We start from the raw sequence: 27,468 nt of genomic DNA, 5'->3' as shown, positions 1-27,468 counted from the left end.
AGCCTGCTTCAGATCCTATGTCTCCCTCCCTCCCTCTCTTTCTCTCTGCCCCTTCCCCACTCGCACTCTGTCTCTTAAAAATCAATATTTTTTTAAAAAAGAGAACAACAATAATAAAAATAATAAATCTAACAGTTGTTTAGAGGATGAAAAATGAACACATCTATTAATGAAGGAATAAATGCTCTCGCAAAATGAAGAAACTTTTTATCAGAAGGATCATGGTCCTGTTCTCCTGATTCTCTTTTTGTCTTTTGAATGAATACAGGGTTTCAATCTATCAGTTTTGTTTCCTTCATACAACTAAGATCATTCAGTTTCCTGTGCTTCTAGGACATGCCAGACAGAGTGGTGAGGGTGGTGAGGGAAATATTATGAACCCCCAAATCATGGCATAATGGGTCTAAGGAAGAAAGTGGGTAAGTCAACCAACCCCTTCACTTGACAGATGAGAAAACTGTGGCCCAGAAGTCTTACACAACGTGCCCAAGGCCACATAACTATGCTCCTCTGAAGACTGCATGTTGGGATATTTGCCTGAGAAAACATACCAGCTCTTCTCATCGGAGGCAAAAGAAAAACAAAAACGTTTTACATTTGTTGCTTTAGGGGGAAAAAAGTCAACGAAGTTGCCAAAAAACAAGGCTTCCCATTTATAGGCATCAGAAATAGCCCAGTGAATATGAGACTCTGAGCAACCAAGGACGGACTCCTGCCAATGACAGAGGTCCTGGGAAGTCACCTGAGGCAGAGATAAGAGGGAGTCCGTATCCCGTCTGTTCTCGTACCCCATCTGGCCAGGATGAGCCCCAAATGGGGCCAGTTTCTTCAGGACTGTGTATCTGTCCGTCCAGTCCCCTTTAAAGCATATGCCTGTCCCTGAAACTATCACCACTGTCATGTCAAGTATTTGTTAAAAAAGAATATGATGACACATTTGGGGGACCGAGGGGCTAGAATGCCTCTAGTAAGGACCTCATCATCATGCCCAACTTTAAAATGGGTCTTCCTTAAAGCTAATCTTTCCTGGAGGGATGGAAGTGGCTCTTGTTTAGAGGCGGGGGTCTGACTCACGTCTCTCCCCTGCATTCAAGCTTCTGCTCATTCATTTATTCATCTGTTCCGCTGGGGCTTACTAGTGTCTGTTCTGAGTCTGACATGAGGGTAGCTTTGAGAAGTTAGTAGCCCTGCAATGGAGGAGTACTTACTCTCAAGTAAATACCCACATCTCCACCCCTAAAGACCGGGTTACCTACCATTTTTCTTATCTGAAAAATCTTTACCTCTATTGGAGAAGTGGAGAGGGCCAAATTTATAACTGGATGGTTTAATGCATCTGATCACCCAACTAGAGCTAAAGTGAAGCAGGTAGGTTGGTGAGCAGATCAGAGAGCAGAAAGGTCAGAGCCACAGGAAGAGAAACGGTTCCATAAGCGTTTAGACAAGAAGGCAGATGCCACAGGTGAGATCTTGTTCATTCATTCAACCAGTATGTGTTGAGCATCAGGCAGGTGCCAGGCACTGTACTAGGGTTATAAGATTAAATAAGGGAACAGTCTTATCCTCAAGGATCTCTGGATTTAAAGGAGAAAACATGCACGTACACAAAATTATAATGGAACGAGAGAAGTCCCAAAAGGAGTATGTACGTGGTGCTCGATGGAGAAAGAAAATGCTGAATTTGGAGACATTTTAAGGGGGAGTCTTCAGACCCTCATGACCATTTGGATGTACAAGGTTAAGGCAGAGAAAGAATTCAATGAGTCCAAGGTTTCCAGCTTAAGGGCCTGGAGGAAAGGCAGTATTATTTGACTAGGAAAGGGAATACTGGAGGAGAGTCAGGCTTTTTAGATGAAAGCCAGTGTGTTTTGTTTTGCTCGAGGTGCCCATGGAAGACCAGGGTTGAAGTGTCCGTGGGTAGACGTTGAAAATGTGTCTGAAATTAGGGACAGAAAGCAGTCAATAATGTTGTGTTAAGGAGAGGGAATGGGCGAAGGGACAGGATGACGAAGAGGAGCAAATGGTCGAGAGCATAAATATGTAAGAATTTGAAAACACACCCCCTACCCCACAGACGATGAGGACGCAAATCTCCCACCTGCCCCACTTCAGACACACTGCTTCCACTTACGTCACAAACGGCTTGATTGTCAAATAGAAAAAGTGCTTCCCAGCCTGCGCCTTGTCCAACTGTGGGATTTGCACGGTTGACTCCTCCGTGCCTCGTTCAGTTCTCTCCCTGACGTGGCTTCTACGATCCCCCCTCTCTACTCCTCATCCTCCCTACTTTTTCTCAGCTCTCCTCTCCTTCTTCATCAAGGATCAGGGATCTACAGACTTCCATCCCAAGACCTGTCTTTTTCCCCAACGTGCTCTTCCTGGGTGATTGTCCATTATTTCAACGGCCACTTACAACATCTCTCACACCAACATCTCTAGCCTGGACATCCCGTGGAGCACAAGAGTTGGCACACAGAAGGCACACAATAACTGCTTGCTGAACTGAGCTGAGCTCTAACCGGATTTGTCCAACCACTAGCCCCGTTAGGCATCACCATCAGGGTGTCTCATAGAGTCTTCAGACTCAGCATGAACACAACCAATCTCCTGTGGTCGAGCCTCCTTTTTTAACCTCTATTTGTTCTTTGTGTTCAGAAAGTGGCACCTTGAATACCAAAGTGCCTAAACCAGAAACCAGGCTCTGGTTTCTAGACTCTTTCCACTCCTCATTCGCACACTATCTTGCAGACTCTACCTCCAATATGTTTTAAATATGCCCCTTCCTCTTTATTCTACCTGCCGGTAACCCTCACCACCTCTTCCCTGTTTCCCTGTGACAGTCTACTGGTTAATATCTCTGCCCTTGGCCTTGCCCTATTCCTAAGTACTGTCAGAATGATCTTAGAAGAAAAAGTTCAAATTCCTTATCATGTGACAAGTTTTGCCTCCACTAACCATGGCTCATGTCTTTCTACTTTCTCCAAAAAGAATCCTTCTCAAGAAGAGAGTTATTTACTGAGAAGACTTGGTTCTCAAATGGCTCCATGACCTTGCCTATTCTGATCCCTCTTACTGGGTGCCCTTCCTCTGCTTGCCTCTCTTCCCCATTTTTTCACCCAGAAGACACCTGTAGACCTATGAATCTCCAACTAAGAATTTCTCCTCCCCCGCCTCTCCCAGCTGCCTAGTGTTCACCTTCTCTCCTCTCGGCTCCTATTAATTTTTTTTTTTGCCACGTTATATAGGAGTGTTTAATTATCATTGTACAACACAGTGTGCTTCCTGCAGGAAGGACATTTATTTTATGATTCCTAGGGATCCTTCCCCTAACACAGAGGTGGGTATTCAGGGAATGACTGAATAAGTAAATGAATAATGAGAATGGTGAGGGAGACAGGACAGATGACTAAGAAAACCATGGTGNAAAGAAGAGCACAGAACTCTTGATCTTGGGGTTGTGAGTTCGAGCCCCACATTGGGTGTAGAGATTACTTAAAAAAAATAGAATCATGGGCAAAATGTAAACATATGCATGAGGATCCACTTAAAGAAATCCATCTTCTCTTGGACTGCCCTCTGATCTGGGCCTAGACAGAAAGAGGCCTTTCTTCAAAGATGTCCTCAAGTCTAATAATTTCATTTACTAAGTCTTTTTAGGAAGATCTGTGGGAAGGAAGGAAGCAGGTAAAAGAGGATTGTTAACAGGTTGCCTGAATTTGTGCTCTTTTTCATCTGATCCCTTTGTTGTACTTTATAAAAAAAAAGTGAAAGCCTCCCTCTCCAGTAAGCATATAAGAAATTGCCAACAATTATTATTTGTTCTGTGTGGATCCGAGTGAAACGACTAGGAAACTTGTTTGGTTTGGCTTTTGTTCCCCCATCTTTCCGGTTCACCATTGCCTAGGTAGGAAATGGAATGCAAGAAGGGATTTAAGCATTGTTAGAAGTTGGACCAAATGGTATCTCATCTCTGAAACTTCCCAGTGACATGAAGTCTGGCATTCTGTGTTGTGTGGGTCAATGGGGCATTTGTTATGAAAAATTTGCTCTGTCGGGTTTTAAAGTCTCTCAAGGCCGCGGAACCACATCTCTCGAAAGATCGTTTGACCACAGTTTTGCCCTAAAACACTTCAATCCTATGACACAGCGCTCTTGGTGAGAGGCAGTATGACTAGAAGTTTCTTGGAATGAGAGGGTAGCTTGGATGTCTAAAAAGATAAGGCATTGGCTCCAGAGGTAGGTGGGATCATTAGCATATCTCAAGCTTGATATGCAAGGGCTTCCATTCTTTAGAGGATGAAGCCTGCTTTGTCAAGGGGTTTGCTAGTGTTTATGTGTGCAACCGAGTTGCAGAGCAGGCTGCGTGCAATTTGAAAGTGCAATTATTAGGGCTGAAATGTAACCTAAAATTCGAAATAGAGAGCCAGCAGCACAGTGGAAAGGCAGTCAGACCTGCTGGGTCACTAGCAAAGCCACCCTCAAAGTAGATAAGGGGATCTCTGCCTTAGGAGGAAGGAGAGACTAGTTCCTGAGATTGGGGTGGGGGTGGGGGTCCCAGGACAAGAACAGATTTAGGCTTCATTATGCAGGAACACTACTTGCTTTCACTTCTTCTGGTCTCATTATTTCAACCCATGTTCTCCTCTAACAGAGTTAGGCATTATTCCCCACTGAGGGTTACATGCCAAGTTTGATGCTTTAAGAAAACACTGATTTTCAGATCATTAATTGCTGAGGATATTTGGGGGGTTTTGATGAAACATTTTCTCCTTGCTTTTACTTGACTCAGAAATAAATGAATGGATCCCATTTTGTTCCCCCCCCCCCCCTTAATTTCCCTTAGGCCTATACTGAATATGTGTGAAATGTCAACCCAATTAGAATATTTTGGAAATAAGTTATCTATAACCTCGAAAAGCAGGCCAGAGTAGAATTCTCTTCTGGAACTTACTGATGATATGACTTGGTCCACACACATGTACGGAGGGATAAAGCAACCACACAGTGCAAATTTTCTCACACACCTCCTACTTCCAATGTACCTGTTGCCTCTAGAAATGCTTTAAGCCAACCAGAGCCTTTGTCTTGATGATAAATTTAAAAAACATGTGGGCCCCCCTCCCCCATATCTTCACAAACTGTTAATACACTGATTGTAGGCTCTCTCTGAAGATGAATGAGAGGGATAAGATTTTTAAAAAACAGTCGTTTTGGGTTATAGCAAACTGGGAAACACAAGTATTGTGTTGGTTATCTAGGACAGGGCTGGCAGCTGGTGAGAAGATAGGGGTGGAAATGAATAGAGCTGGAGGGATGGAATTAAACATCTATTGGGCACCTACTATGTACCAAGCACTACTTAGCATTTTACATCCATACTGCATGTAAGCCTGGGGAATAACAATCCCCATTCTAACTTCCCTAGCAGTTGGCTTAAAGATCAATATTTCATGATTTAAATAAGTGCAAAGATGAAGTGAAGCCAATCTCAGTAATTTGAGCTGGGCTGGGGCATTGATTCAAATTCTGCATCATGGAGTACTCTGGCCCACAAGGCAGCCATTTTCTAGGGCACTCATAACTTAGAGGCAACACGCAAGAGCATGCTCTCCGGCTTTCAGCACATCTTCACTGTGACAAAGTCGGGGGTTCACCAGTAGCACTTGGCCAGGCAAGGGAAGGAGGCTGAACGACAGTAGAAGCTACTTGCAAATTCTGTCTCAGGAATATCTTCTTCTGAGATGGACCATATTCGCAGCCTGCCAAAGGAATATCATCAGCCTACTCTACTACTCACATGTCCACGGTTACACCCTGAAAGGAGCAGTGGAAATCCACGGAAGAGTTGTATGGGCTCGAGCGAGTGATCTCACCTCTTTGGGCTTACATTTTCTCACGTGTAAAATTAGGAAGTTGGAGTACGTGATGGCTTACAATTCTTGATATTCTATCATAAAAGCATTGGCAAATACATTAGGTTTCAGTTTCCTCATCTGAAGAACAACTAGCTTGGCTTTATTGTGGCTATGAGAAAGCATGGAAAAATGGAACTCGGGAAAATCAACAACGGTGCTATTCCACAGAACTTCCTGCAAGGCTGGAAGGTTTCTAGTTACATTGTCCAACATGGTGGTCATTAGCTACACGTGGCTACTGAGTTCTTGAAATGAGGCCAGTGTAATGGGAAAACTGAGCTTCAAATTTTATTTCACTTTAATTAATTTAAACGTAAATGGCTACATGTGGATACTGGCCACCATATTGGATAGGGCGGTTATCAACTTCATTGTAAGCAAGAACTTTAAGTATAAAGACAAAAGATTAAGGGAGTGGTTTGGGAGTTCTTTCAACTGAAGAATAAAGAAAGGCATGAGTTTAATTTAGACAATTTGCAGACAGAGCAAGCACTATTATTGTATTAGACCTCTGAAAAGAACGCTGGACTCTCATTTTGTAATGGTGGCAATGATAACAATATCTTACAATTGTATATAAATCTATGCTCTCCAAAGTTCTTTCATGGCTATAATTTGATCCTCACAATAAGCCCGTGATGTAGAAGACAAGTAATATTATCTCATTTTACAGATGAGGAAATTAAGACCTGGATGCTTGCCCAAGGTCACAGGCTTCAAACAAAAATGAAGTTGAAATCTGAAGCAATCACTTCAGACTGCATTTTCTCCATTTCCTTTCTCAGACAGAACAACCTCCAATCCTTCCTCTCGCCCAACTTCACCAGCAGAAGTGGGAACAAATTATATAATCCTTTTAAATATGATAAGAAGAAGAAAGATGAGAAAAAGCAAGGGACTTGATGATCTGCCAACTAGATAATCAAACCCTGAAAAAAATCAAGAGTTAGTGGTATGTCTTATAAGAGAGGGAAAGGCGTACAAAATGATGTCCCACTATGTGCCAGGCATTTTGCAGATTAGAGCTGACAGAACCAATTCCATAAGGAGTGATCTCAGGAGGATTTTGTGATTGGGAAACTTCCTAGTCTGAGGTCACACACCTATTGAGTGGTATAACCAGGATTCTATGTTACAGCTCCTGTCTGTCTGCAAAAGTCACATCCACGTTCAAAAATAAGGAAAACCCCCTCCCACACCTCATCACAGAGGATGCTGTATGGCAGTTACGCATGCAGGCTTTGGAGTCTCCCAGACTCAGTGGGAACCTCAGACCTGACATTGCTCATGGGATTTATGGTTCTGGGTCTCAGTTTCCTCAGGGCAAACCCAGGGAATCTTTTTACCTGCCTTCCAAGGTTTTGAGGCGGACTTAGTGAACTAATTTCTGAAAATACTTAGTATTAGTGCCTGGTTTAGTGAAGAGTAGTTATTACTATTTCACAATCTTATTGAGATGCTTGCAGACTCTGTCTGCAATTCTAAAACAGGAATTTCAAAAACTACTTCAGACCAGGTAGCGTTTTTGCTAAAGTCTACCAAGTGGACAATCTCTGGAGGACAAGAAACACTCACTTGGCCCCTGTAGGTTAAGTTGGACACTGTAAGTTTAGGATCAGTGATTAAGGCAGAAGCAGTGACAAGATGCCTTTGCTCAAAATGGCCCAGGAGCTGACTGTTCCCGACTCTCCAACTCCTGTGAGACAAACAGCAGACATGGTCTTGTCCTGAGCTCTCACGCCACATCCCTACTCCTCGCTGCCCATCTCTACGTGAATGTGACACCTGCATAAAAAGCCAACATACCCTTGGAAGAACAGATTCTCATTCATTCATTCCTTCACTTGACATCTATTCATGAAACACCTCATACATGCCCAGCTTGGTTCTAACAGACTCTGGCCATGAACAAGACACACTCCTAGAGCTTGCTTTTGCTGGAGGGAAACAGATACAAACAAAGGGAACAAACAAATAAGAGCATTTCAGATGATGGTAAATGCTGTGAAGAATAAAAAGCAGGATGATGTGATAAAGAGTGGCTGTGGGCAAAGGGTATGGTAATTGATTGGGTAGGAAAGGCCTCTCCTAGGAGATGACATTTAAGCTGCGTCCTGACTGACAAGGAAGGGCCACATAGGTGAAGATCTGAAGGCAGAGTGTTGTAGGCAGAGGGTATAGTAAATGCAAAGGCCCTGAGGCAGAAATGAACGCTGGTGCATTTGAGGGACTGCCAGGTAGCCAATGTGGCTAAAAAGAAAGGAAGGGAGAGTGCTAAGAGATAAGGTTAGAGCAGACCAGGGGCCAGCTCGGGTGGAGCTTACGCTGGGCGGTGGTAAGAAGTTTGGGTTTTATTCTAAATGCAGCGGAAAGCCATTTGGATATTATTAAGCAGGGAAGCAATGGGATCTGATTTGCCTTTTAAAAAGATTACTCCTAATCCTGCCGTCTCCTTGTCCAAACACGTAAGTGCGAGTGCGCAAGTGCACGCCCAGTTTCTCTTAAGAGCGGCATCATTTTGCCAGTTTTCTGCCATGTGTGAGTCTATCCCCACCCCCGTTCAATCTGTTGCCAAATCCTACCAGGTCGGCCTCCAGTGTCTCTCTGAAGCTCAACCCCCCTTTGCATTTCCACTGCCATCACCCCAATCCCAGTCCTCAAGCCTTCGAGCCAGAAAGACTTCAGTCGCTCCCGCACTGGTCTTCCGGGCTCTCATCTAACCCTCTGCAACCCACCCCACACACCACAGCCAAATAAATCTGCCCAAACTAAAGATCTGCTCAAGAACTTTCAATGGCTCCCCATTGCCCACAAAACGAAGTCGTAATTCTCTAACCCAGTTTTCAAGACCCTCCACCACGTATCCTAAACTGTGTCTCTGTCCATACTCCCCTACTTCCTTCTATGCTTTGGCCAAACTCGTCTATTTGCTCTTCTCAGAATGTGCCTGCATTTCCTCCTGTGGTTTCCTGGGTCTGAATGGATGCTTCCTCCAGTCATATCCGTTGAGATCCTATACTGCTCCACCCCTGGAGTCGAGTGATACCATCTTCATGATGCCTGCTCTGTTCTTTCTGAGTAGATGTGACCCTCCCACAGGATTCTGTCTGAACCTTTTTAAAGCATTTATTACCCTGTTCTTTGTATTACAGCTCTCCGCATATGTCTTACTCCTCGACTAAATGATTAGCTCCTTGAGAAGGATGATTGAAGCTTCATTTTTTTATGCTTGTTAGTTCCTAGCAGAGAACATAGCATGCAGGGGGTGTTTAATAAATATTCATTGAATGAATGAATGAACAAACGAATAAATGGACAAATATACGTAGACTCATCTTTAGGCAGCATTGCTCAATGAGATGATTTTAGAAAATTATGAATAATCATAAGAGGGAACAAGAAGAAGGGTCTAGCCCTTTAATCTTCACCATAGCATCTAAGGGCTCCTGGGAAACACAAATAAGCATGGAAATAGGTTTCCATTGTTTTACATGGAGTGGATGTCAGGAAAAAGTCACTTGGGAGTTGCTGAAAATTATGCACTCTGTTAACAGTGCCCTAGGACATAGATTCCGTGTCTGGGGCTCCCACTACCCATAGTGCTTCAATCCCCAAGGTAGGTTTAGGGAAATAATGTAGAACCATTTCCCTTAGCAATTAATTTTGAGTCAAGCAGTTCCTTTTCAGAAAAAAAAGATAAAAGCTCCATCTAATTCCCTAATTTTTCTCTGTAGCATATTAGCATTCCAGAAAGCCAGAATTAGTGTGTTGGGGTTTACCTCCATCAATTGTGTTGTGAGTTCACTTATCTTCAGTGACTTTGCTTTGGGAGAAAGTACTGAATGAACTTCCTTACAGAGGAAGGAAATACTCTCTATTTATGTAGAAAATGGGCATATTTTCTGGGGAAGCAAGAAGGCAACCTTTCCTCACAACTCTCTAACGGGTCATGCATCGTTCTTGACTTGACTCTTTTGAGGAAAGGGGAAAACTAGATGTCCGTGTGGACTTTTTAAGCTATACATATCGTCAGAACATGGTTTCAGTGTGAAGCATCTGTTATTAATTATAGGCGAGAATCACGAAGCTCTCACGAAGCAATGGCACCTGTTTTTTTCCTTCCTAAGAGTTGACAAGACCCCTCCTGGAAGATTAAGGAATACACCCATGATTAGTCCGTCACTGAGGGAGACACGGGGTGGTTGATACTTGCTCGGGATGTTTTACCTCCCCTGGGCTGCCGCCCCCCCATGAATCCCATCCACACCAACACACCTTCTTGCCCACCAACAAGATTATACTAGTTGTGGGGATTGAGCCCCAGGAGTAGTTCCCTGTATCATTTCTGGTGTTTTTCTTTTCTTTTTAAACATCACAGTAGTAACTTATTCTGAAATATGAAGTCCTCGTAGCATGAGCAAGGCGTTCTAAATCTGGTGTCTAGAGTGTGTGTGTGTGTGTGTGCGCGCGCGTGTGTGTGTGTGACTTTATCACCAAGAGTTTGGGTAAACAGCCTTTTACCAGCTTCTTTAAAATCTCTGTTTTCTGGGCACCTGAGTGGCTCAGTTAGTTGAGCGTCCGACTTTGGCTCAGGTCATGATCTCATGGTTCGTGGGTTTGAGCCCCGCGTCGGGCTCTGTGCTGTCAGCTCAGAGCCTGAAGCCTGCCTTGGATTCTGCGTCTCCCTCTCTCTCTCTTCCCCTTTCTTGCTCATGCTCTGTCTTGCTCTCAAAAATAAATAAACACTAAAGAAATTTTTAAAAACTCTGTTTTCTCTGGGCCTAGTTTCTCACCGTTAGGACCCAGCTACTCAAATTGCCCAGAATGTCTAGGAAATCTTTTTCAAACACCATTTTCACATCTCTTTGCAAGACATCAATGGAAAGGTGAGGGTGTTAGTCCTATGCTTAGAGAGGAGTGAGGTCTCCACGCTCTTGCCTGTGTTTCCCCAAGGGAAGGAGGAAGAGAGTGAGATTCTATTATAACATTTGGCTTTTTGAGGTCAGAAGGGCTCTTCTGTAGCTCTGGAAAATGAGGTAGCATTTGCATCTCTGGACTGCAGCAAAGTAATTCACAATGGGTACAGCCACGCAGAGTGGATGGGACGGGGAAAACGGGGTGCAAATGCCACTCCTAACAAACAGGCAGTCCTGGGCAAGCGACACCCCCGAACTGGTCCCTGGTGGGGCTCAGTTTGCCCAGCGGTAATAGAAGAGCAGTATTATCTGCCCAGGTTACAAGGGATGGTGTGTGTGATGCCCCCGAGAGTCTTCTAGATAAGATGGAGACACACGGGGCCACAATGGAAGAATGTGGTGGATTGGTAACTCAGCAACTATGACTTCCCGACGCGCTCTGTCTTTGGCCCTGTCCTGCTCTGTGTGTACAGCAATGATTTAGTTAAAGCTATAGAAAACATTTTTAAATGTTTTCACTTGTGGATGTTACAAAATTGGGAGTCACAACAATCAAATTCAAACAAAAAACCCAAAGTCAAAAATCTTGAAAATGTCAGTTCTAACAAAAGGAATTTTTAAAAAAAATTTTTAATGTTTTTTAAAATTTATTNAACCGTGAGATCATGACCTGAGCCAAAGTCAGACGCTTAACCGACTGAGCCACCCAGGCGCCCCACAAAAGTAATTTTAAAAGTGATCAAAGCATAAACAACTTAAGTCCAACATACAAATTATAAAAAAGCCCCGATTGGGGCCCCTGGGTGGCNAGAACAGCGAAGATCTTAAGACTTCTCTGATGAAGTGCTGGGAAAATTGGATGTACTTACAGGTTGTAGGAAGAGAAGTGTGGTCCCTATAGCAAAGGAGGTGATCATTCTCTACTCCTATGGAGCAAAATGATCAATTCCAAATACCTCTCTGTAAGAAGAACACAGACAAACTGAGGTACATTCAGGAGAGTGGCCAGAGAAAGATTTCTGTACTATGTCCTATAAAGAACTCAGAATATTCAACTTGGAGAAAAGAAGCCTTACAGGGACTCTCAGAGCTGTTTCAAACATGGGAAGGGGCCACAAGGGGTTAAGACAGCAAGACCCACTCTGTATTTCCACAGACAGAAACAGGACTGCAGAGTAGATCAAAGCAGAGCTCACAACAGGTGCACTGAGCCGCCCAAGTGACTGTCCTGCTGCTGATTCTCAGAGGCTGCGTGGCTCCTCGGGGAAATGGTATCATCAGGGGTTCACGTGCCAAATGGGAGACTGGCCAGAGGAACTCAAGTTTTCCTCCTACCCTTAGAAATCCATGGCCAAAGGGGCGCCTGGGTGGCTTAGTCGGTTAGGCGTCCGACTTTCGCTTAGGTCATGATCTCGCGGTTCGTGGGTTCGAGCCCCGCGTCGGGCTCTGTGTTGACTGCCAGCTCAAAGCCTGGAGCCTGTTTCAGTCTGTGGCCCCCTCTCTCTCTGACCCTCCCCTGCTCACACTGTGTGTGTCTCTCTCTCTCCTAGAAATAAATAAAACATAAAAAAAAAATTTTTTTTAATAAAAAAAAAAAAAGAAATCCATGGCCATCACTGACCCCAGTGTCGCTCAGTTTTCCCTCAAGGTAATGGCTTTGGGAGATAGGACCTAAGGTACATGCTTTTAGTAGAAAACAATGTTTTTATTTTAAAATATCTCGGAGATCTGTGGCGAGCGCTGATTTGAATCAGTAGCACAGGACCATGAAAAGGGGACTGGATTTGGAGACGCTAATTTGGGTCCAATTCCAGCCCTGACGCTTGCCAGCTCTTTGCCTTCAGGCAAATTACTCGACTTCTCTGAGCCTCACTTTCTGCATCTGGCTGTATTAATACTTATCTCAAGGGTCGCTGGGAAGATTAAATGAGATCCCATATTGCCTCAATTCTAAGATGGGTAATTTTTCATATTTTAATAGCTCAGAAATCAAGATGCATTTTTTAAAATGTTTTTTTATTTATTTCTAGGAGAGAGAGAGAGAGACAGCGTGAGCAGAGGAGGGTCAGAGAGAGGGAGTCACAGACTGAAACAGGCTCCAGGCTCGGAGCTGGCGGTCAGCACAGAGCCCGAAGCGGGGCTCGAACCCACGAACCGCGAGATCATGACCTAAGCGAAAGTCGGACACTTAACCGACTAAGCCACCCAGGCGCCCCTCAAGATGCATTTTAACACTGGTAGGGTGCCGTTGTTTGACTGGGGGTGTTATTTTTTTGTCATAGTGGCACATAAAGTAATACGGGTCTTACAAAAGTCAATGGCGACTTATATTCAAAGGAATATGATAACATATATTAAACACTTGGCATAATGACGGGCACCAAATGAGTGCTCCATGCCATGTTAATTCCCTTTTTCCTTTGCTAGACAACGCCTTCACAACCTCTTGAGAAACAGGGAGGTCCTCAAGAGTTAACAGTTGGTACTGGTCTATAGATTCTCGCAATGGAAAAATAAGGAGAAAGTTCGCCCTAGATCCTATAGAGCATTAGCTTTATTCTACACACACACACACACACACACACACACACACACACCTTGTATATACTTTATATAAATTTATATATATTCATTTATATATATTCATTATGTATTTTTATGTATATGTATATTCTTTTTTAAAAAAAATTTTTTTAATGTTTTTATTTATTTCTAGGAGAGAGAGAGAGAGAGAGACAGTGTGAGCAGGGGAGGGTCAGAGAGAGAGGGAGTCACAGACTGAAACAGGCTCCAGGCTCCGAGCTGGCAGTCAGCACAGAGCCCGACGCGGGGCTCGAACCCACGAACCGCAAGATCATGACCTAAGCGAAAGTCGGATGCTTAACCGACTAAGCCACCCAGGTGCCCCTGTATATGTATATTCTTTATCATCCCATTTCCTGTGGTCATGTAAACCGTCTATAATTTTCCAACTTTGCTTACTGAATATATTTTGGTTCAGCATTTATTGAGCACAAGGCTAAATGTTCTGCCTACTTTATCTTAGGAAAAAGGATATCCTTGCCTTCACCAGCAGTTTACCACCATCTTCCAAACCAATCACCTACCACAGAATGTCTGTCAAGTTTAATATCCTTCACATTTGACTCCTTTCCTCTTCTGGTGCTCAATTCAAGATGCTTTACTTTGTCACAAGAAGCATATAATAAACTCCATGCTCCAATGATATATGAGTAAGGGAAATTTTTTCATGACCTGGCTGGCCCTGAACATAATCACCAGAGAGGCTCTTTGTAGTCAGATACTGTGGTTTTAAGTGTGGATTTTTCCTCACATAAGAATATATCTTGTCTTTATAAAATGTTATCAAGCATGCTTGTCTCAATGTTATTTTGTGTTAGAGTTACACAGGTTAATTACATATTACACCAAATCCAATTTTTTTTCTTTTTTCTTTCTTTTGTTCCTTTTTTTCTTTTTTTAAATAGGCTTCACACCCAGGGTGGAGCCCAGCACAGGGCTTGACCTCAAAACCCTGAGATCGAGACCTGAGCTGAGATCAAGAGTTGGACATTTAACCAACTTAGCCACCCAGGCGCCCCTAAAAAAAAAATCCAATTCTTTATGGCTGCTTTACATTAACTGTTTAATGGTACACAACATCTTATCTTCCATTAATATTTGAAATTCACTCGCTGGCTCTTCCTCTCTCTCCCTAAACCAATTTCTGGACAGTTGATCACTGCTTAATACTCCCAGCAGAAGATGAAGAGTGGCAAAGTTATGTTTTGTTTCTATTGGTATGGCTGGTTGGTGAGTCAGCTGATGCCTATTGAGGGCTTGCTATATACTCATCACTATATACTCATACTATCCTCATTCTGGGACTAACTAGAAAGATAAATGCTAGACCTTCAAAGCATTTATCTTTCAAGCAGGACATAGAACAGAAGCCACACTGAGCAGGGGCTCTCTTAAATGACTGACTCTTCACTGATTAATCTATGGCCTCCACTCCCTCTGTAAATGTACAGACATAGGCCCACAAGGTGGGATGATTACAGTCAGTGGTGGGGTCCTCTGAGATGTCTGCCCTCTGATATTCCCACGGTGGGAGTTATGTGCCCACCAGAAGTTGGGGTGTTTGTACCCAAGCCTACTTATGCTCATTCTTCCCATCACTGTGATTACCCGATTTAATTAGACTTACTTAACGTAAGGAATATGACTAAAAAAGAGAGAATTTGTTTCTACAAGACCTCAGGTGAATGGCTGGGAAAGCCACAGGAAAGACGAATTACTAAAAACACATGCTGTCGGTGCACGCGTGGGAGAGCCACCTGTAAAAAATCCGGAAAAATCTGATTGCTTCACAGGATGGCTTTAAGATCTTGCTCCACTTTAAAGGAAACCAAGACAAAATGATTGCAAAAGCCTCAGAGGTGTGGTTTATATGAGAAATAGGACACAGAGCTCGAATGGGAAGCTTGAAACTCAAAAGACAAGCGAGGCCTTGGCCCTACATCAAAAACTTGAGGGATGTTTTAAGTTGAAATAAAAGCTTAAGGAGTGATTCCATCATTTTGTAGGATTCCTGCTTTAACTAACTTCTTCAACTAAGTCACCAACTATTAATTGCATAGGGTACAAGAGTTTCCACTGTTAACATAATAGTATGTTTAAAGCTACAATATGGGGTGCTCAGGCAGACAAGATGACTTGGGGAAGTCAGAGTCCTCTGGGGAAGAGAGAGCTCAGGACAGGCTCCATGGAGGATGTGAGTCCTGATGTGTGTGCCAAAGGATAGAGTAAGAGTTTATAAGGAAATAAGTAAGCCAGTCACCTCCCAGGAGAGGAGTCAGCATAGTCACATAAGTCAGTTTTCTAGACTTTGTCCATCAACCCAAAGGCAAAACAACGCAGGTCTGACTCTGTTCAGCCATTACTACGTGTCCTTAAGCAAGTTGTGTGTGCCTCCGTGTCTGTATCTGTAAGATGAAGACAACTGTGGTCTGCACCTCAATGGACTGTTGTGAAAATTACAGGAGATGACCTTTAGATAATCACGCATTAACAAAAACATTGCAAAATTATCTTAAGACTTTCTGGGAGCAAGGGAGTAAGAAAATCTGTGGTGATCCTGGAGATTAGAGAATGTGGCACAGCCCTTCTAAAACCTCCTGCCACAAGCATAAGCTGTAGAAAGTTCAGGAGAAAGGAAGGTGTGATGTAAGCTCCCAGGGGCCAGGAGCCATGTCTGCCCCTGAGACCGGCAAGCCAAATGGGAAAACAGGTACTCTTAACAACCAGTACTCAATACTAAACATCAAGGCTCACCCACCACTTTCAATGGACTCATTTGGTTCTCCCAACAGGCGTGCAAAGTAAATATTCCTATTATCTCCATCTTACAGACGAGGGAACTGGGTCTCATAGAAGCCAAGCATATCACTCAAGGTTGGACGGATGATAAACACAGAATATGGATTAGAACCCTGGTCACCTGGTTACAAACTCTGTGAGCTTCCCAACACCCTGGCTGCCTTTCTTGTCGGATGTTGAGTTCACACACCAGGGACTGCAATGTCCCGTATTTGTTCATTTGTTAAAACTTTTCAAAGGACAGGAGGCTGTGACTAATAGCTAAAATGAGGGTTGGAGATTATCAGGGATTTCAATTATCCTGCCTATCTCTGACCTCCATTACCAAGGATAATCTGAAGCTAGCTGGAGCAATTTTCTGAAACTTTCATTAATTTTAAATAAATTTCTACAATGTCACCGCCCTCCCCTTAATCCAAATTAAAATGTCCTTGTCTCTTCAGTTTCTCATTATGGGCAAATCCTTTGCATGTCTTGGAGATAGTCTGTTGTTTTTCTCTAGGTCTTTTGTATTTCTGCTTTGTTTTCTTTGAAATGAAAGGACCCAATGCCAAATTCTGATTTTAAGGTGAAGTCATAACATCAATGTATGTCATTAAAACGTTGTATTGCAATTACAGAAATAGTCAATGCCAAATTATGTGCACTATATTATTTTCTGCATCATTCTTTATCCCATTCTCAAAGTTAATACAGCCTATTATATCTCATTCATTCTTCCGGCTGCCTCTGCACAGTAAGCAGATGTCTCCATTGAGTGATCCACAATGAATCCGAGATCTTTTTCCTGAGCACTTACAAGCAGAGTAATTCAGAGCCCATCAGTGAGTATGAGCTGTTTCAATTGTTCCTTCCAATGTACATTAGCTCGCACTTGTCTACATCAAATTTCAAAGAATCTTAGATATTACAGATGGAAAAGACCAGTTAGTTCATCAGGGCAGCCCATTCTGCCGGCAAAAGCAAGCATGGAAGGGATTCTACGAGTTCATGCTATTTTAATGATGTGTATTAATAATAATTACAAGTACTGTTTATACAACATGGTTTCTTTCATCCTAAAATCAGTTTAAAGGCTTTCTTTTTAAAGCAACGTTTCTTTTCCAAGAGGGAACTGGAAGTCAGACCTCAATGTTACCATACCCAAAGCCAGCCCGACATGGGGCGCCAGGGTGGCTCAGCTGGTGAAGCGTCCGACTCTTGGTTTCACTTCAGCTCACGATCTCAGGGTTCATGAATTCGAGCCCTGTGTGGGCTCTGCGCTGGCTGCGTGGAGTCTGCTAAGGATTCTCTCTCTCCTGTGCTCTCTGCCCCTCCCTCCTTCACACTATCTCTGTGTCTCTCAAGATAAACAAAAAAACTTAAAAAAAAAAAAAAAAAAACCAGTCTGACAAAACCCAGAACTCAGTTCAGTTCAGGTCAGTTAACATCTCTGAGCACCAGCTACTTGTAAGGCCGCGACCATGTGGGGTGTTTAGAGGGATCTGCAGATGAACGAAACCGAAAACCCCATTCTCATGTTTATCACCTATTAAGGGATTTGTGATAGTGAGCACGTATAGCTCTTATGGTCACCTCAAGAAAAGAACCAGGTAACACGAACACTCTGGGGATGGAGGGAGTCCTCAGGCTCTAGGAAGGACAAGCATAATGTCCATCAACAGAGATCGGGGGGAAAAAGGGACCTGAGCAAAGAACCAAATGAAAACAAGGGACAAAAATCCATGAACAGAAGATGTCTACAGGCCTCTTTAAACAGGATTAAGCCATGGAAACTCAATTTAATTGACAACTTTAAATTACAATCAGAACACATGGATTATCAGTCATGAATATATTTACGCAGAGAAGGCAAAATGTTTTAAATTGAGACTGTTCTTCTGGTTTCTTTTTTGTTTGTTTGTTTTGTTTTGTTTTTGTTTTTGTTTTCAGAAAACCTGGTATAGTACGCAAGAAAAATTGGGAACTCCCAACCACGGGCTAAATTTAAAAAGATATCCAAATTTAAAAGGATAGAGGACCCCCTTGCAGTAACTTAGTACTTGTAACACCTCACCGTACAGCTGAAAGCTGACACTGGTGTACCTCTGGCCACTTGAGGGATTTGTAGTTTCTTGTTGGATTGCTGGACAACTATAGATCCTCAACCTAGAATGCATAAAAAATAGGATTCCATTTTCTGGTCCTTTCAAGAGAAACACCAGGAAAATGCAACTATATTCTTATGATTAATAAGAGTAGCTGTTTCTCCATACTCAGTCAGAGAACCTAATCTTTGAAAACACTATTAACTGTCGATATATTACTGCAGTAGTTATTTTGTACCCCCGTTTGTAAAACCATTGGTATCAAGCAAAAGGAAACTATAGAAGGCTTCCTGTCCTTCTGTATTTGTTCCCTCAAGACCCCTGCAAATGTTGTCTACTGCATGAAGCCTCCCCTGGTTCCCTTCTATCACCATTTCCTTCACCCACCAAACTGTTTTCTCCCTTGACTCCCACAGTTCCTTGATCCATTGCTACAGACTTTATTAGTTGTGCGAGCATCTATCTCTTTCCACCAGAATGAAAGTACCTTAAAGGGAGGGATTCAGACTTACTTGCCTTGCATTCCCACAATGCCAAGTTCATTTTTCATTGCCTGACACACAGTAGACGTTCAACACATGTTTGTTAAATCATTTCTTCAGGGTCTGGGAGACCCTATTTTGACATATTTTAATTATTAAATTTTTTTTCCTTTGTACCCTTTCCAAAATTTGCCCTTGTCTGTCTAGTCATGGCACTCCGACTCAGACGCAGCCTAAGTATGTGTGTGTGTGTGCCTACCACGATCTGTCATTCAATCAGTGTGTGCCTCTGGTAGTGAATTCCAAAAGGGTTGCCCTAAACAAAACTGGAATCTTGATTCCATCACATTCACATTCACCCACTACGTGACTTTGGAAAACATTGGAGTCAGATGGACTTGAGTTCAGACAGACTTACACATAAGCTCTGATTGTCACTTACTGGCTGTATGGCTTTGAGCAAGTGAAACTCTCTAGACCTCAATTTCCTCAACTATGACATGAAACGTAAGTAGCCCCTAACTTGGTTTAAATAAGACAAGACAGGAAAGGGCTCAGGTCAGTGCTTTGCACTGTAACAAATACTCAATTAATTATTAAAATATTCATAAAGTAGAAATAATAATACAAACCCTTCAGGATTCTTATAAATGATATATAACAAGCAAAATTTTACCCAACACATTGAGTCAATGTTTCCTTCCTTCCTGTGTGCTAGAATAATTGTTACAATGGACTGAGCACCTATTGTATCCTAGGTAATGTGTACCAGTCACTTTAAATATATTATGCCATCTAACTTAATTCTTATAATAAGCTATTGAGATAATAATCATTATCCCTATTTTACAGATGAGTAAATTGAGTTTCAGAGAGAATAGATAACCAGCCCAAGGTCACATCACTAGTTCATGACGGATTGTTCCAAGAGCTAAAGTAAGAGGGATCAAGAACAGAATGGGAAGCAGAGAAAGAAAATACACGCAGAAAGTATTGGCAGAAACTCCCTAAGAGGCTTAGTATTCTTATTTATCTCCATCCTAGTCCCCAGTTTCAGGATTATGCTTGCTTTTTATTATTTCCTAATTTTAATGTTTATTCATTTTTGAGAGACAGAAGGACAGAGCACAAGCCGGGGGAGGGGGGTAGAGACAGAGGGAGACACAGAATCCAAAGCAGGCTCCAGGCTCTGAGCTATCTGCACAGAGCCCGATGCGGGGCTCGAACCCACAAGCCATGAGATCATGACCTGAGCCAAAGTTGGACGCTTAACACAGGTGGCCTATATTATGCTTGCTTTTTAAACCAGCCTCTGGGATCTGAGACAATCTATTCTCACTTTCACTGTTCACACACTCCAGCTTTTTAATAAATGTGTGAAATGATGTCACTCATCTAAGAACTACCTCTAATACATTTCCCTCTCCTAATTTCTTTCCTGGTTATAAATTTGCTATTTGTTCCCACAGTCTTATCTCTCTTATACTAACCGTCAACCATGAAACATTTTAATTTTTAATAATCTGATTACCCTTAATTTCTTATATTTCCATAAGGGACTTATATTAGATATGTCAAATACATTAGTTGCTACCTACATGGGAAGGGAAGATGGCCCTTCCAGAATTCCTACTAAAAGACCATCCAGTTTTACATGTAGCACCCACTCACTTCTCTTTACCACGGCACCCTGGTCTAGAGGTTTGGCTGACCCTTGGGCAAGTCTGGTTAGGGACTTACAAGAAGGCAAGGAAAAGATGAGTTGGGTTAGTAGATTCTCTCTTGGGTATCTGAATTAGGAAAATCTGAGAGAATGAAGCAATTATCAGGGAAAATTACAATGAAAGAATGTAAGAGAAAAAGACATGAGGAAGAAGAAACAAAAGAAATATGGTAGAGAAGACAGACTTCTGGACATGACGGTCTTGGCAAGTCAAAGAAGCAACACTAATTGTGAGCAGAAGCTATGAACTGGAGAGAGGTTACCCCGAATAAAGCTGGAAGACGGAATAAAGCTGGAAGACGGAATAAAGCTGGAAGACACACAGTGAGAAGACGAAATTGATATAAAAAAAAAAAGAGGTTGCCCTTGGAGCTGCCTCGGGTCCTGAAAGACTTCAGTTCTGGTTTCAGCTTCCATCTGTGAGCATCCTCCCAGTGAAAGCCCCCTTCCTTAAGGAAAATTCTGAGTCAGTTCTTTGCAACCAGAAGGCCTTTTCTTGAGGGTTCAGCACTTAAAACCTTTTTTAGAAAGTGAAGGTTAAGTTGTATTGTTCCCTTCTTTGTTTCAGGTGAGTCTCAGCTGCAGATTCCTGGAAGTCAGGCATTCACCTTTACTACCCTCTGATTGTCCAGACTTCCTCAAAGATCTCTTTATTTTCCCTGTTTCTGAGATAGAAGAAACTTCTCCTGTTCAGCTACTACCTAAATGTCAACACAGACTGCACCACTCATTTATCGCCTATGACCCTTTGACATAAAAAGTAAACTCTTAGATGCACGAGCCAATGAGAAACACAACGAACAAGCTTTAGCGGAGAAAAGCTGAGCACAAGAAGGGGAAAGATTCAGGGATACATAAAATACTTTGCTATGAATGTATAGTCTACTCTTTGCAAAGGGGGAGAAGGGTGAATAGCCTAATATAAGAAATTTTCTTTTTTTAACGTGGGACATAAGACTGTATAATTTAAGATTTTTACCTGTCAGTCTTTTTGTATTTAGTTAAATTTCTCTTTCTTTCTTTCTTTCTTTCTTTCTTTCTTTCTTTCTTTCTTTCTTTCTTTCTTTCTCCTTCCTTCCTTCCTTCCTTCCTTCCTTCCTTCCTTCCTTCCTTCCTTCCTTCCTTTCCTTAAGTAGGCTTCATGCCCAGCACAGAGCCCAGTACAGGGCTTGAACTCACAACCCTGAGATCAAGACCTGAGCTGAGATTGGGGCGCCTGGGTGGCTTAGTCGGTTAGACGTCCGACTTTGGCTTAGGTCATGATCTCACGGTTCGTGGGTTCGAGCCCCGCGTCGGGCTCTGTGCTGACTGCCAGCTCAGAGCCTGGGGCCTGTTTCAGTCTGTGACTCCCTCTCTCTCTGACCCTCCCCTGTTCACGCTGTCTCTCTCTCTCTCTCCTAGAAATAAATAAAACATTTAAAAAAAAAAAAAAAAGACCTGAGCTGAGATCAAGAGTCACCGATTGAACCAACCAGGACCCCTATTTAGTTCACTTGACAACGACTATTGACCACCTGCTGTTTCACCCTGTGCTAGGAAGTAGGGGCACAAAAATTAAAGACAGTCCCAAACTTTAAAGGAGCTACAGCCCAGAATATATAGAACATATTCTTATGGAATTTTAAGCAACCAAAAATAAAGGAATAGTGTAAGTCAAAATATTATTAAATATGGTCTTCCAAATTCCCTTCCCCGGTTATAAAGTAACTCATTCTTACGTACTTTTTTCTTTTTTTGCAGACAGAAATAAGACCAATTCAAAGAGACAGTGGTTTACTAATCCTCAAAGCAGCCTTGAACTAGTCTTGCTACGTGTAAGATGATATTCCTAAAAGCTTGAACCAGTTTCGAGCAGATAGTGCTTGGAATCACTCACACAAAACATGATTAATAAAAACATCATTTGCTCTCTACCCTGTCTGTCTCTCTCTTGGCCACATTTCAGAGGCAGTTCATCACTCACATCCTAAAGGTATATTCCATATACATCTCTCTCACACACATCATATCAGCAAGTCTTCAGCAATATCCTTCAGGAGCTGCTGATCATAAAGATGGTCAGTAGCCCTGTCATCCCCCAAAGCACAGTGTTTAACACGTAACACGTATCGTCAGCACTACCGCTGCTTAAACTGGTCCCCTGCACCCTCGAAACGGTATGCAAGCACAGTGCGAAACAGAACGGCACAATTTCTGAGAGGATGAGCAGTAAGCATGGCGAAGCTAAGAGGCGTACCCGGGGCCCGTCCATTTTCAATTCATACTTATTATACAGGAAGATGTGCATTCAAAACAGCCTATTCTTTTGAAAATGGTTCTTTAGTCTCCTTGCACATGTGCCTGCATGCTGACTGGCCAATTCTCTTCAAATCCATAAATTAAAATCCCACTTTTGCTTATTGTGCTTTTCACTTCAAAACGTCCACGTGGTTTGGATGTGCAGCAATGAATCCCGTATATCCACAAAACTCCCATCTCCCCTCTGGGGATCACAGTTCTTGAACTGGGCTTTGTATAAGGTGACCAAAAGACCAGGTCCATGGAACATTCTCTTCACAGAATTAGAGAAATAGGGAACGACAGGAAGGAAACTTAGATACGATGCAGCCCAGCCCCTCGTTCTCAAAGAGGTTCAGAGGCACAGAATGGGGAGTCCTGGGTCACAGAATGGCAAAAAACCAGAACCAGAACCTGGTCCAATGCACTTGTAAAAACCATGTAAAGATGAAATTAGAATTGGGGCCCCTTCTTTTTTGATCAACACTCTAAATCTTATTTATTTTTTCTTTTTTTAACATTTATTTATTTTTGAGAGACAGAGACAGAAGATGAGTGGGGGAGGAGCAGATAGAGAGGGAGGCACAGAATCCGAAGCAGGCTCCAGGGTCCAAGCTGTCAGCACAGAGCCCAACACGGGGCTCCAACCCACGAACCTGCAAGATCATGACCTGAGCGGAAGTCGGGCGCTTAATTGACTGCGCCACCCAGAAGCCAGAACACTCTAAATCTTAAGCCTTTAAAGAAAGGAGTAAATTTGTCTGGAATATCAATGGTGACTGCCTCACTTCTTTGCTTCTCAGCTCTCGAAGGGATTTGGCCTAACGGAAATTTAATCAGCTGGTCACTGTGCCCCTTGTTTTCTTGTGAGTCCTTGGGTGAGTCACATAACCTTACTCAACTATAACAGAAGGATAACGATACTACTTAATTCATAGGGCTATTATAAGAGAGGGCCGAGCAGATATTTTAAAGTGCATTAAAATGTCAAGGCTTACAAGAAATGGAGAAAATTTCCATTTTACACCTTATTTCTCTTGGGGGGAAACACACACACACACACACAATTCTCTTCACTAAAGTTACATGCAAAACCGGCATTTGTAACCAAGGAGTTTGGGGAACGTCCTGCACGTAGTGATGGTTTTACCTTCAGTGGGACTTTTATTTACACACAGTACGCAAACAATGAACTTTTTAAATGTCATCAGTCTTCATTTTTATTCCCCCAGAGTTAAGGATGACCTGATCACTGTTGTCTGGCTTTCCAGTTCTGTTAAATTTTTCTCTCAATCAGATCCTCGTTCGACCCACATCTTAGCTCCCCACTCGAATCACTCCTCTCTTTGGATTCCTCTTCCAAAGCCTGGAGAGGAAGGGCCCCAGTGAGTAACACATTGGGGGGCGGGCAGAGTGTGTCAGAAGTGATCAAATACTTGCAAATGAAGCCGTACAGCCCACGGGAGGAGGCAATGGCCACAGGTGCCAAATGCAGATGACGATAGCAAGCTCCGGATAGGGCTGTCGCCACAGTGTGGGACGATACTTCACGCGTAACAACCTTGGGAGCATGGAAATGACTCATCACACGACTTAACCACACGACCTGTGTAGGTGCTCAAAGTAGAGGCACCAAACCTATGATTTATGTGTGGGTGGGCATGTCTGTCTTCCCTTTAAAATACTAAATTAGCCTGGGGGAAAAAAGTAGATGGATTGACAACACTCCTCTGAGTACTAGAGAAACACATGATGTAGAAAATGGGGATACAAGTGTGAACGCAAATCTGCCTGCATGGAAATGACTGGCATTTCAACATACGTTCTCTCCAAGCAAGACTAAAATGGGGACGGGAGATTCTCCTGCTCTGGGAGATCAAACCAGTGAGATTTCAATAACCCACCCCAAATGGGACGATGGGACGATGAAGAGGCTTTGAAATATTTCGCCCTTTATAGATACGCGTCCCTGTTTTCATTACACTATTGTCTTTGGAATTTTGAGAGAACAGTGCTAATGGCGGAGTTTCCGCAGCTAAGTGTTTAGTTAGCGTCAACTAGAGTAAGCACGGAATAAGTGAAATGAGACCAGAGCCTCACCAGCCACATGTCTCTCCCAACGCCCATTAGAGGTTACGAGTGTGCAGAGGCCACAGCTAACGTGAATCGCCCAGATAATGACCGATACAGAGGCCAACTCACAACGAGCATGAAGGTATTTAACAGTACAAGTGTATGGGGTTAATAGATAGTATTTGTCTCTGTTGCATTGTTGGGCAGGTGCAGGGAGGGACTTTTACTGGAAACACTGGACTCTGCGTGTGAGTAGGAATGCCTCCAGTGAGACAGGAGTCGACCGGGCCGAGAACCCAGCCAAGAAAAAAGGACAGCTAGCTTAAGTCTAGTTACAAATCTAGGGCAATTACTTCTGCACCTTTATGCTCTGCCCTGTGAACGTTTCTGCACGCCGTTCGGTATAAATTAGCAATATTATAATTACTAATTTAACTAGGTGGTGAATGTTGATTACACCACCAGGACCACGAGCTCCCTGAGAGCAAGGACACATGCGTCTTGTCCTTTCCTATGTCCTCAGTGCCCAGCAAGGTGCCGGGTGCCCAAGAAATGCCTCTCACATGTTACTTGAACGAACAAGTGAATTCCTACGAACTCATACTGTCACATGGGGTCACCACGTCTGCCCCGTGTGCCTTGAACGGAGCTGAGTGTATTGCTCACACCCAGCACAGCAAGCAGAAGCCACAAGGGGTCAACCTTCTTGGCAGACCCAAGGGCTGGGCCGTACAAGATCCAGCATAACCCCACTGCACTAGGGACCCCCAGGGTGTGGTCCGGATGCTCCGGCACCTTCGTCGAGCCCCTCAGATCACCGCTGATCTTTCCAGGGCTTCGGTGCTCTCATTTAAGACTTGATGAATGACCTTTCTTTTCCCTGGAAGTTCTGAAATTCTAACATTTGCAGAAGATGTCCGGAACCTGAAATCTTGCCGGAAACAAACCATGGTAAGGCCTCCTGCTTACGAGGTAGAGAAGAATTAAGTTTTAAAATATGAAGTTCAGTTCCATTCCGGTGAAACATTACATGGGCATGTGGAGGGTGCTTCTTGCCCGATCTGGGCCAATAATATCTCTCTTTCGCCCCTTCTTACCCCCCAGAAGTCAGGTTCTCCAGGCCTCCAAGGGCAACACATAACTATTCCGAACCAGGGCTGGCCTTTTGCTTCCATCAGTAGCTATCACAGGGAGTCAGTCTGATAAACATTTGCAGTTAGAATGGAAGGAGGCATGGCCTCCCAGACTTTCACAGATTTTTCTGGACAACTAGCAGCGTCACAGAAAGCCTAGAATTAGGTAAGAAAGCGAAATTCCCCCAGAGAATTCAACCGAGAGCCTTGAAGCGATCGCCGTGTGAGAAAAGAAAGGGAACCCACAGTTCAAGAAAATAAGCAGACATTTTTTTCCTTAAAAAAATTTTTAAAGATGAGTAGTAGGCACTGATTTTAGCCTTCTCTTCCCTTCTCTCAGGATGTCACTTTCAAAAGCAAAAGGTTTTATCCACAAAACCGCCAGTGAGTAAACAGCGTTCACATTCTTACCCTCACACACACAGTAAGGTATTTACTCTCTGATAAACAGCAATTGTAAATAAATCTCATTTAATCTCTAAAAGCCACAATAAAAATCCTGAACCTCTGAGGTAGAGTTTACAGATGTGTCTGGAAGCCCTTCCAGCCCCGAACACACAAGGTCTTGAAGAAACTACTCTAACAGGAGGCACATTTTCTCTCTCAAGCATCTTACATTGACCTTCTTTTTACAAAAATATGTACAAGGGGGGAGGAAAGGGGAAAACCCAACCCCTCCCACCCCATTCTCTGTACAAATCGGCCAATAAATCTAACGGAAAAGACACAAGAGAAAAGGACAGAAGCCAACAGGTGGAAAAAGCCTTTTTGTTTCCTTAGAAATGCTCAGACACTTGATCTGTGTTCCCTGGTTTTTTGTCTCAGGGTGTCTTTAATGATGGTTTGATGAGGAGGAGGAGGAGGAGGAGGAGAACACTTCTACTTGGTGATTCTGCAGGATTGCTAGCTTGTAGATTCCTCCGTGCCTTTTAGACACAAGGATCTGTTCTGTTTCGCCAAACCCAGGCAGACATGCGGCATCCCCACTCAGCTCTCTGGATTGCACTGGGGGTAAACTGAGGCACGCCCCCCACCCAGCCGCCCCCCACGCCCCACACAACTCCGCCGTTACAGCATCTACCACCAGAGAAATGCCTGAGACTGGAAAAGTTTCTGGATCGTCTTACAGCAGAGTTCTGCTCTGCCTTCTCGCCTGCCTGCCTGGCTGGGGGGGCGAGAGGGGGGGTGCTAAGGACCGGGGTACCTCCCCTGCACGAGGCGCGCCAGGGCGGTGTGGGGGGAGTCCACACACGCACACGCGTGCACACGCAGACCCACGGGCACACTCGCGCACACACAAAGCTCGAAGCGATCTCCGCGGGCGCCCGGCCGGCCCTGCGCAGCCCTGGGAACGCACAGCTCCCAGCCCTGCAAGGCCTCCTTGGGCTCCAGGCTGGGGCTGCCCTGCCCCAGGGCTCTGCCCTTCCCTCCCTCTCTTCCAGCCTCCTCTCCTCTCCTCTCCTCTCCTCTCCTCTCCTCT

General features: G+C 43.5%; 1 protein-coding gene across 3 annotated transcripts in view; it reads right to left on the bottom strand.

Moving 5' to 3' along the window:
• Window positions 1-27,468, bottom strand: part of LOC144222762 (uncharacterized) — a 78,249-nt gene that overhangs the window by 42,541 nt on the left and 8,240 nt on the right. The window lies entirely within an intron of this gene.

This window comes from Crocuta crocuta, unplaced genomic scaffold (genome assembly GCF_008692635.1).
Source record: "Crocuta crocuta isolate KB4526 unplaced genomic scaffold, BGI_CrCroc_1.0 scaffold620, whole genome shotgun sequence".
Lineage (NCBI taxonomy): Eukaryota > Metazoa > Chordata > Mammalia > Carnivora > Hyaenidae > Crocuta > Crocuta crocuta.
Note: the sequence above shows the minus strand (reverse complement) of the source record. Positions and strands in the feature narration are given on the sequence as shown.